Raw genomic sequence first — 12,618 nt, forward strand, 5'->3', positions numbered from 1 at the left:
CTTCCACATTCCCCTGCCGAGCACCAATTCGATGTCGGAAACGCCCGAGGGTAAGTTAAAGTCCTCAGCGGAGAAGAGGAACGCCATCTTTTCGGCTCCGGGGTCCGTGACGGATGACTTTTCAAATGCGCCGTTGCGGCACAATAGGACGGGTTTGGGGTTCTCGGCGTGCGGGACGTAGAAGTCGTTCATCCTGCTGCAGTGGAAGAAGATCTTGTCGGTCTCAACAGCCGGGACTCCATTCACGATGTTCTTGAACTCGAATGCGGGATATTCTTTGCGGTAGGTGGGTGTCGTGGGGGTCAGGACTCCCTTGACGTGGGTGAAGGTGGTGCCGACGCTCCCGATTCGGACGATCTGCTCGTGGGTAGTGACTAGAAGAGGACAATTGTACTTTAAAAATGAGTGGAGCACATTTTGGGTCAGGCATACGATATGTGAAGTCAGTTCGCAGAAATGCGAGCAATCATCCATTTTTATGAAATGGAAGATCAAAGCTTTAGAAACAGTACGAAGAAGCTTACTAACGGAATATCTAGTGCATGCTATAATTTGTTGAGAGACACAATGAATATACTCGTAGGTATAGACGGAAAATTAGGGGTGACTTAGGGATGAGAAAAAGAGAGAAATATGAGTACCTAAGCTCTGAAAATTATTGAACAACACTTGTTTGAGTGGAAGTATATATTTGCTCAAATTCAAATCGTAATCTAATGATGATGACGGCTGAGATTTGTTATTCTATAGTATCTGACAAATCAAAAAATTTGCAAATATATTTGAATTTTAGTGTTAAAAGAAAGCATTTTAGGATTTACAGTTCACAGGCTTGATATGCTGGAAGCTTTTCATAATGAAGATTTAAAAAACATGCTTTGAATTTTTTTAGTTAATTGAATATTTATTGTACGCCGCGCCGTTCGGTTCATTAAACAATGAATCGGAATTAGATACATCGAGAATCCTCTAAAGACCGGGAATGTTACCTGCTGATGGTTAAGTGAGCCGAAATCCTTGTCAGCAGTGAAGTTTTATTTGATTCAGGAAGTGCAATTAGTTTATAAACTAAATATAGTATTTTGACAATATAAAACTAAATTTTAATAATTCTCTCTTGCTGAATCTTTAAAGGAATTAGGTGGCATAAACTGTTATTCATGAATCAGTTCGAAATTTCCCTCCACTCAAAATTCTATTTGAATAAAATATTATCTTTGAAGAGATGATTCAAATACCTTTAAGTGACTGTAGTTGGAAAATATAATTACTGTAACAGAACTTAGTTTTTCCATGTGTTACGTAATTGTAAAAGTATTTTCTTATAAAAGCAGCTACTCCTATTATTAGTATCCTTCGATGATAATTGACAATTGGCCAAATATGATCGCCAGAATAAATCTCAAAATATTCTTTTTGAGTAGAGATTTGATTCTACATCTATTTTATGTGAACATACTACAAATATTTTGTGTTTAGCGAAGGGACAGGCAGAAGTATCAACGTGATTCTATGGAGCGTTACCGTGGTCTGCCATCGCCGCCGCGGCGATGCAGAGAATGAAGATAGCCCTCAGCATGTTGGACGTCCTCTTCTTCTCGCTTCTTGACGACTCAGCAACTAAAGGTGCTCTTCTTTCGTGCATGCTGTGTATTTATACCAATGAAGAGACAAGCCTCGATGTGAGAAAAACATGCCCGGTCAGTCACATCATTGCTCTCCTTCATAATACGCCTAAAGTAACGAATTCCCTTAGACCTAAAACACCTCCCGGCAGAATAATGGTGAAAACTGAAGCCCTCAGAAGGCAATTAAGAGATTATTTATTTTTTCCACATGGCCTGACCGATTTCCGTTTAAGCAACTGAGCAAAAAAGCATTGTCTTCAAAACATCAAATATGACAACATGAAGTCTTTTTCAACTGATTTTGTAGCTTTTTACTGTATTCAACACACCCACACAAATATATATAAATATATATATGTATATGTATACATATATACATATATATAAATATAAATATATATATATGTATATGTATACATATATACATATATATAAATATATATATATATATATATATATATATGTATATGTATACATATATATAAATATATATATATATATATATATATATATATATATATATATATATATATATGTATATGTATACATATATATATATATTGTTTATATATATATATATATATATATATATATATATATATGTATGTATGTATATGTATGTGTGCGTATGGGGGGGTCACGCTAGTCAGGGGTAGAGCGTTGGACTACTGACCGGAGGGCCTCGATTTCCGGAAAAAGCCTCTCCGGGCTCCCTGACCTACACCTAAGCTTTGTGATTTTTTGGGAACCAGATCTTCCTGGGAAATCATGGCAGAGGGAAAAAGCAGAGGGAAAGGGACTGCCCCCCCTACCCAGATGTTTGAATTTCACACGCCGTCGGGCTTAGTACTGGGTTAACTCTATCATCACCTACCAAACCGACCTTGGGTTTGTTTATGGTTTATATTTACGAGGATGGCCTGAAAAGGTTCCCGGCCTAACAAAGATACAAGAAATTTTTACTGAAATTTTCTTAGGTCTGAAACTTAACACAGACCACCCTCGTATATATAATTATATATATGTGAGTACTTACGATATACATAAAAGCTACAATAAAAAAGATTTTCTGCACGATGACGAACAATTACCGATGGTACTAGGGCGTTTCCCTTTGTAAGTCCCTAACCATTGGAAATTGACGCAAAAGCACGTTTTTATACCAATTGAAAATCTTTCAAAAGGATTGATAAAGCTTCAACTAAAATATTTTATGGCTTAATTGAACGCTTATGTCCATTATTGATAGCACCAAGAAGTTGAATGGACTGCATGATAATAAATAGCCCGTATGGAACAAGTTGATTCCTTCCGAATGTTGTTTAATTGCTTGAAATATTTAGATACATCATTCATTAGCTGAACAATTTCATTAGCGTTGTAAATGGAAGGGAGAGGAAGGAGATTTTTTTAATAACTAAAGACAAAAAAACAAGTTATTCTTTTGGATAAATCAAGCTCCAGAAAATCAAATTTTTAATGCTAAGAGTAATTGAAAATTTGGAATTATATAAAAATAGTTAATTTTGTTTTTAAACGATTACAATGACTAAGTTATATTGTTTAATGCCTTATTCTATGCTTCAATAACTATCGTGTCAAAATAAAGGCCGAGTATGGCAAGGTGTCATATTAAAGAAACAGTGTGTTAGGTATAATATTGGTTAAAGAGATCTCCTCATAGACTACAACCGCGAGTGGATGGTAGAGATTGCATATCCCTATGACCCTTAGAGCTGTGCTGAACGGAGGAATGGCAGTTGCTCTTAGAAGGGTCACCCATGGCAGAGAGGTCGAAGGGTAAGAGCCAGACGAAAGGTAGTCCGCGCAGCGTCTGTTCATCAGTAAGGTGGCTGTAAAGACGTCTGGGCCCCGTGGGGCGGCCATTGAGTGATGTTGTCACGTTAAAAACACTATAGCAACAGGAATATACTACTGACAAAGGAAAACTACTTCAATGGTTCATCGGAAGAAAATGTAATGGAACCAAATAAGAAGGTGAGCCCGATTAACTACGGGAATAGTCCTTCGGGTCCAAGGGTCATACCACGCAGCGGTAGAGGTAACGTCTCCACAATCTTCATCACACGAGTCCTTAGACAGCCGAGCGGATAGTAGAAGGAAAGCAGACACAGAGGAGGAACATTAACGTGAAGATAGAGTCTTAGAGTTTAAGGACAAAGCTGAGGAAAGAAAAGTTGGGAAACATAAAGCAAGAGGTGAAAGAGGAAAGATAAATATACCATGCTGTGAGATGGAAAGATGGCGGAGATCATTAGAGCAAATGCTACAGAGAAATATGTAGCTGAAGGGTAGAGAGCCAAGGTGAGTAATTCATCGTAATGAATAAGAAATTGGGGAGAAGTGGGGTGACGTGTAGTAAGGATATTGGATGCATACTTATTTGAATGACAGAATAATATTAGTACATATATGAGATAACCCTGTCAACCTAGTGGTAATCCAGTTGTAAGTACATGCTAACAAGGGGTTAGAATGGAAAGTGTAGGCTGTGAAAATTGATTGCAAATGCACCTGTTTAGAAAGGAAAGTGTAGGCTGTGCAAATTGATTATAAATACACCTGGCAGAAAACTATTGACAATGATGAGATACTGGAATCCGGTGATAGGTAAAAAACCATACTCTCTCGTGCCTCCCTCCCTCCGGGAGGGAGGCACGAGAGTATGGTTTTGAAAAAATAAATGACCGCAGGGAGACAACTATAGACTTTCGCAGGAGATATGGCTTAATTATACCTAACGCATGGCCCATATTTGTCGCAAATAAACATAGAGGATGTCAAGAAAAATAAGCAGATATCTTTTAGAATATAATGGTCAGGCATATATCAGGAATAGCATGATCACTTGTAAATATTACGTAGAAGCAGATGTGTATTCGGATGACAACCTACCCCTCATGAAGTTCAGTGTTAAGTTCAAAAGAATGAAAAGGGGCAGGAGCAATAGATAATATAAGGTTGAATACTTAATTAGGGTGAAAATAAAAAGGTACTATGAGGCAGTTCATAAAGGAATGAACGAAAACAGGGGTATGGGCACAGAGAACAACAAATGGAAATAAACAGATGAAAATATATCAAGCGAGGGGTATAGAAAGCGGCGAATGAAATAATGCGATTTGTAAAAAGAAAAAAACGTTGGTGGGCTATAGATACCAGTAGATATGATTAGGATGAGAGAAGGCATTTAAATTGTGTGAATCCCATATGGGGAGAATACATTACAAAGAGCAAAACAATGACCATGGGTGAGAAACAAACAGAGAAAACTAAACATGCTTGAAAGAGCACTTTGAGAATATGGGTAGTTTACAGCTAATTAATAGTATACAGAGCTATGCTAAAGAATGGCGTGGTATCCTCAATAAAGTATGCAGAGCTTAAGAATTAGTTATTGTACGATACTTTCTGCAGTTTAGTGATATTTTGTGCCGGATCAGTTAAGGCTTACGATTAAGTGAATAGCGTCAGGGTCCGTGAAAAATCTACCCTGAGCCGTTTGATCGATATTAATAGTACTAAACTTTCTTCTCTATTCTACATATTTATGCTCAGTTTGAAAGAATTATTCATGAATTTAGATCACAGAGACTGGGATATAATAAAAAACGTCTATTAATAATTTCATACCGTTAGTTAGCTTCAGGATACGAACAAAGAGTGTTACAATCATACTACTCCTCTACCCGCCGTGGGAAGGCATGGCAATTGGTCAAGTGATGGAGACCAAGGCCACAGTCTCTTTCCCTTGAAGCTTCAGGTTCAATTTGACGACGGTAACTTCCAGGTTTTTAAGCAATTGCTCAATTATTCAGACTTTCCCATGAGCCAATTTTTTTCACCAACCGTTATAAATATTTTTCTTAAGCTAAAAAGGAAACATTCGAGCAAATTTTGGCATTACGAAATAACTCTGAGATCAAACTTGAATTACGTAGATATACAGCACGCAATCTAATACATAAAGAAATTAAAAATACTGGTATACAAGGTGTGATCAAAAAAAGACAGGACTGATTTTATAACTTGTTTATTTCGACGGATACAGCTTAATCGAACTTGTCGCCTTCAAAGTGCATGCCTTGGCTGATGACACACCTTTACCAACGTTTTTCCAGCCCTCGAACCCTGTCTGGTAAGCCAGCTTAGACATCCTCTTCAGGTCCGCCGTACTATTAGTTTTAATGCCCGCAATAGATCAGCAATCGGTGCCCTTTCAAGGTTGATTTTAACTTTGGAAACAAAAAGAAGGTTTTAAGAAACTCTGGGTTGGCATTGGCTCGACCCAGGGGTTCCAGGCAAATGTTCACACGTTTTTGTCTCTGTTCATCAGTCAGCATCCGCAGGACGGATTTTGATGCGATGCGCCATGCCCAAAATGTATGTCTAAATTGTCTGACAGGATCCAAAACTAATGTTCACTTCCTTGGCTATTTCCCTAACAGTTAAACGGCGATTTTCCCGCACCAAATTGACATGGTCGGGGTCTGTCGAAGTGGAAGGCCGCCCCGTTCGCGAATCTTCATCTGCCAAGGTTCTGCCCGATTTAAGACGATTGTACCACTCGAAACACTTGCATCGACTCATAGCTTCGTTAGCAAAGGCTTGCTGCATCACTCCAAATGTCTCCATAGCACTTTTGCCGAGTTTGAAACAAAATTCACGCACACACTCTGTTCCTCTACCTAAATCATTGCTGCCGTTGCGCCCGGCGTCCAACAGCTTAAGACACATGCTCAACCTAAACAAACGCAACTTCTCTCGTTTTAGTCGTCATGTGTCGCTAGATGGCTCACTGTGTCTCGTTTCGATCCTTTGAACGGTTTGCGCAGAATAAAATCAGTCCGGTCTTTTTTTGATCACACTTTGAAAGTTTCTCTGAATTTTTAGTTAACAACGGAGTCTGATTTAAATTTAAATGAATGAAAATTTAATTAAAATGAATAGTTTATGTGCATTTTTTGCCATATGTCATAATCACTGAGAGGATACAAAATATTTTCTGTAATCTATCTATTTCTGTGTCTATATATTTTTGTCATTTTCAGTATTTTTCAATACTATGTACGGATGCAGTATCATTACCGCATGGTTGCATTATCATTATTAAATTCTAAATATTTGTTAGAGAGAATGAAGGCCTAATTCGTTATTGAGAAGATTTTCTTCTGGGGAAATAGATTCGCCACTCTACTCCAGTGCCTCAAGGCAGAGCATTTCACGTTTTGTTAGACAATCCAATGATTGTTTGAATGTGCAATTAGTCTGATACACTACCACAAATGTGAAAATTGAAGGAAAAATATTTGCTGATTATCGAGCCCTTTTGAGGTCATGTATTCATGATGGGCGAAGGTATCAATTTTCCATAGCTGCAATTAAGTTCTTTTTAGATCACCAGTAGTCAAACTAAATATGTGTCATTAATTGACATATCCTTATTACTCTTATAGGGCGCTCCAAATAAATTATGAGGAATTAAAATAAGATGTTATCAAATTCGCTAAAAAGGAATTAAGATAGGTGATTCGATCATTCTTAAATCCAATTTATTCCAATTTATTCATATAATAATTTTTTCAAGTGTAATAAATAAGCTAATTATTTCAATTTAGAAGGATATTCATGTTTGAAAAAAATGCTCTCGCAATATCTGCCGCCATGGCGTGGAATTCAATCTTGAACATGAAGTCTTGCGTTCACCTGCTGCTAAAACAGGCAATATTTTGCTTTACTGCTGGTAGACCCTTGATCAATTTTATCAACTATTAAGCCAATAAAATATCGAACACCTTTGAGTTTATAATATCATTAATCACCTCATTTTTTGTACATTTCAGTCATTATCTTCCAGGATGAATTACTTAATCTTCATCTTAAACTGAAATATTTGATGGAGTGCTTGAAAATATTTTTCTGCAAACGTCAATAATGAAAAAAATTACGTAGTTTCAGGAATTTTATGATGGGTTTCGTGTATAATAATAAAATGATCCATTACGACCGGTTTAAATAAGTCACATTGTCTGCAGGTAAACCTGAAGATGATAATCAATATCTAGTGAAAAAAGGTGTCATTATTGTTTGATTATTTTCACTAATAAGAGTGACAAAATGTTTGTCTTTTCAAGGTGATTTGGATGAAATCCACTCATTAGTTGAAAAGAATTATTTTATCTCCCTTGCTAGAATGCGTTTTTGGTTTTTACCCATTAATCTAAATTGCTATGGGAATACTAATGATCAATAAATTAGATGGTTCTGAGAATCATAAAATATATTGTATCATCGGATTATCGACTTACTATACGAAATTCAGTTAGGGTTAAAACAGGGTAAAGATCAAAATCGAAGTATCGAATCATTCGTGTTGGTATTTTTATTTATTATTTTTGGTATTTTTGGTTCTAAACATACAATAAACGATTTTTTTAATCAATGATTTCTAAACATCATAGAAAACTATTACAGACTTGGATTGATGGATTAAAGTTTTACACTTGTTAATTTTCACTACACTTTATTCTTCCAACCTAATACATTACAAATAAAAATACATCAGTTTTCTTTTCTAAGGGGAGCTGAAGCTTATAAATTGCATTCAGATCACAAACTTGCAAGAGGTGGACGATGGTACCGGTCTGTTTCTTCACTGGTTTCTTTCCCCCATCGACTCGGAGTCGGCAATGCAGTCGTTGAAGATCGAAGCTAAACCTCCTTTGCCGCAGGAAGAACAACTACCAGATCCGGCTTAAGCATGATCCCCGAGGATCGTTGTGCCCACCATGGTCTCTGGCAGGGAGACAAGGCTGTTGAAGACGTCTCTCTCTAGCATCAGCTCCACCATGCCCTCATCCGCCGCGGGCTCGAGACCCTCCGTCGTGAACAGGAAGGATGCCCGCTCTATGACGCCACCCCTCTCGAAAGTATCGCCCCTGCAGAACAATGCCGTCGTTTCGGCCTTGATCACAAATGACTCATCCAGCACATTGCAGCGGAAGGACAGGAAGTCCCCTGGAAGGTCGGTGCCCTGCGAGGGCCTCGTCCGGAAGACGATGACGGGAGAGCCAGTCCTGGTGAAGGTGGGAATCAGGGCACCTCGTAGGTCGACGTGCGTGATCCCAACGCTACCGAAACTGGCCGTCACCACCGGGTAGTTGCCTGCGTAGAAGATTGTAGGGACAGGGGTGGGGCAGATTTACGTTTTTATAGTGACAACGATAAATAGTCTGGACCCCACACAACATCTGTAGCTCAGATCACCCGGGTTAATTACAAATAAAGACCGACTCCTCCGAAGATCCTCCAGTAATAGCTAAATAGCAACAAAAGCTAATATCCAGAATGAGAACAAACTTAAGGGCCCCAAAATAATGATCGAGGTGTGCTATGTTACTCGAATCCCTTTTCACGAGCAGATTCGTTCGAAATAAAAAAAATTATTATTCTCATATTACCCGCCAAATCATTGGTGGGTGATCATGTGGTAAACCTTAGATGTAGATAGTGATACCACCTAGAGTTGAATTTGACGGCTTCGTTTCTATACATGCCAGGCATATAAGACCTTGTGTCACTTGTTAGGCCGAACTGTTGCAGCCATAGTGTGGTCAGAGCTAGCTTTTTCCAATACTCCAGTATTTTCCAGTAGAGTTTTTATGAAAATTTCCTATTGGCTGACTCCTACCCCGCATTCAGTGTAATTCCAAAATGTATCATTCTAAAAATGTTTAAAAAATTGAAATTATAGTATCAGAACGACTGTTGTGATTCTATTATCATATTCTTTGTTCAAAACTTTTCTGTGAAAAGTTGCATCGTAATTTGCGCAAAACCCTCATAATTTAATTTTTGACAAAGTACAATAAAAAATCATTTTATTAGTCACTTAACCTTAAAATTTTGTTTTTCTTCAGCCTCACAAATGAATATTCTGCCATCAGATACATAATATACTGCAATCTTGATTCCCTTCGCTTGATCCCGGCTGAGACACACACACCCGTTGGAAGATCTAGCCCTGCGTTGCCCATAGTCCTCGCTCGATCCTTCAGTAACGGAGGGACAAAATATTCTAACTGGTATTTAGTAAAAGGATACCCTTATTACATACAGTTAGCTGAGGAATACATTTAACTGGAGGTACAATCTGTTTCGATGCTCGATTGAGATTCATATTACGGCTCGACATACACGACACATATATTGGTTATGTCACAAAAATAGATAAAATAAGATCTTTCATGGACCAAAATTGTCTTTAAAGACGACATGTTTCAAAACACCCTAAATAGAACATTATCTACAGTAACGTTCTGCACCGCATCTCTGGAATTCGATGGTACACAAAATGTTAGTCTTTCCACGTGATTGAGAGTATACCAGCTGCTAATCAAAAGGTTTTTACGTGAAATCGGCGTTAACATATAGCTTATCCATTGTCATGTAATTTTAGATTTTGAGAAGTCGATAAAAAGTGGTCCTAACAGTTTTTATGCATGATTTATGCAAGTCTACCGATAATTAGTGCTGAATGGATGTCCATAAATGGATGCCCTCAATTACTGAAAGAATTTTTATAATATTCGATAAGCTCATTTCATTTTCTATGTATACCAACGTTTAATTTATATATTATCAATTAAATAAATAATTATTTCAATCATAAGGAAGATGATTTAATAAAAGGGCATTTCTTCTCATTCTGGGCGAATCCGAAATATACACATGTAATTTCATTCACTTCCATGCCTACTATTTCATATCATTATAATCAAATCGTAAAAATATAAAGTAACATATAATGGGCTCATCTTATGGTAAAACTGAGGCTTACTCACTTTCCAGGCATAATACTGCGCTAGCACATCCGAGAATCAGAATTTCTCTCCACATCTTTGTGATCACGTTGGAAGTCCGACTAACGAGCACTGCTTCACAATGACTTGTAACCTGTCTTCAGTTTATCTCATTTATATATACTGCCACTTGGGAAAAACCTGTCGGAGGAAGCGTATTCTGCGTAAAATACCATTTTTACGCTATTAAGAATTGATCAATGGAATAGAGATAACTCTGTCAAGTACAAGTTCGTCAATTAGTGTTTCCTCACATAGATAAAAGTCAAATCATTTCACTTCCATGTCTGTCGTATACAATTTGTCTTTCTCTTAATAACCATAGCAATTAACGTACAAGGGAAGCCGTTCACCTATCTCCATGCTTCTCTTATTACGGGCGACCTGAATAATCTTTGAGCATGAGCGTTTTACATGTAATGATTCACTCTTCGTTTCATTTACATAATTTTATTATTTTGGTATTGCTATTCAGGGATTTGAAAAAAACTGCTTTTTAAGTGAACACAGTTAAAATCAGAAACTTTATTGTATAGAACGCAAATCATATTGTGTAGCCATATTGAAAATCTCATTTTGATGATGATTTATTAATTATTTGAATTTAATTCTAAATATTTTTACGAATAAATTTGTCCCCGTATTTTATTATTATCATTATGTAAAATTATTGGTTCACTAGCACAATATTATGCCCTCCCAAAATATATTTATTTATTCATTTATCGTCATTATTGGGGCGAGATTGTGACTTCGTCGTCCCTTTTTCCGCCTACCCCCTGAACATGATATTACAGACAATTAATAGTAAATAATAGAAATAAATACACTCGTGTGATATAAAATGATGATTATTAGTTATTTTCATCACTAAACATCAGTAACTAGTTATATCTGGCCAGATAGTTATCACGCTATAATGGCGATCGTAACGATAATTTTTATTCAACCGTAACAATATATACTATCATTGCATTGAACTCTTGTGAAAATTTACTGGAAAGCAAGCATAAAAAATAAAACTACACTCCATAGTTAAATATTAAAGTAATATTTTTAGAATGAACGCCCAAGAGCCCACATTTTCAATTAATTTGACAACTAGCGTGGAGACAGTTTCAAAACAGTTGTTAGTTGACTGTCGAGCTCATGGCTCTCTTTCTCTTAGTTTTGCAGTTATTAATTTACTTCTTGATGGCAACGCCACAACTATTATCTGTTTATTTAAATTTCATTCCCATTTTTTTGTTAGACTTCCATTTACGCAAGAGGCGATTTTTGAATAACAATGTCATAATATGCCAAAAAGGACAGAAATTTTTTCAGCTTCTGTAAAATTGAGTTGTTTGTCTAAAACGGCTACTTCAGTTTCATTGCTTGTTGAGATGAGAAGAACATTATCATTATTCGCTCTCGTTGTAGCTTCTCGTTATTTGCCAACTGATGGTTAGCAGCAATTCAATGCTATGCAGGATCAATCGAGGCCTTATGTATTGTTAAATATAAGTATTTTTTGGAGATTTTAGCTGTGGAAATTGGCATGTGCATGAGCATATCATGAAAAAGTCACTTCTAAGCAGGGAATATTGAGGTATCCTTTGCTGATTTGGATAACTACGTACTCTATCTACTTGTATGTTCAATTTAAAATCCAAACAAAATTCAGATATGCCACTAAAATTTTCTTTCACGTCTTTATTTTTATTTGTTATTTGTGTAGAATGTCATTAAGCATCATCATCCTCTGATTCTCTACTGCATGACAGGTCCTACATTCAATTTTCGTCTCCATCTGTCCATGTCCTTTTGTTACTTTATAACTGAAGAATGATCTGGTACTTTCCCGGCGAATAATGTTTTCCAAGATTATTCGGGTCTCCCACCGGGTCCACCTACCTGCAAACCTACGAACGTGGACCCGGTGGGAGACCCGAATAATCTTGGAATACTTTATAACTCTTTCCATCCCTGATGTCATCCAACATTTTCATTCCCCTTCTTCCTCTTCACTTTTCCTTTTCCACTTTTCCCTCATTTGCCATCTCTAAAATTCCTTCTTCTCTTGTTATATGTCCTATCCAGTTTCCGTTTCGCATTGAGGATATTTC

Source organism: Hetaerina americana, unplaced genomic scaffold, assembly GCF_022747635.1.
Source record: "Hetaerina americana unplaced genomic scaffold, ioHetAmer1.1.p SCAF_2, whole genome shotgun sequence".
NCBI lineage: Eukaryota > Metazoa > Arthropoda > Insecta > Odonata > Calopterygidae > Hetaerina > Hetaerina americana.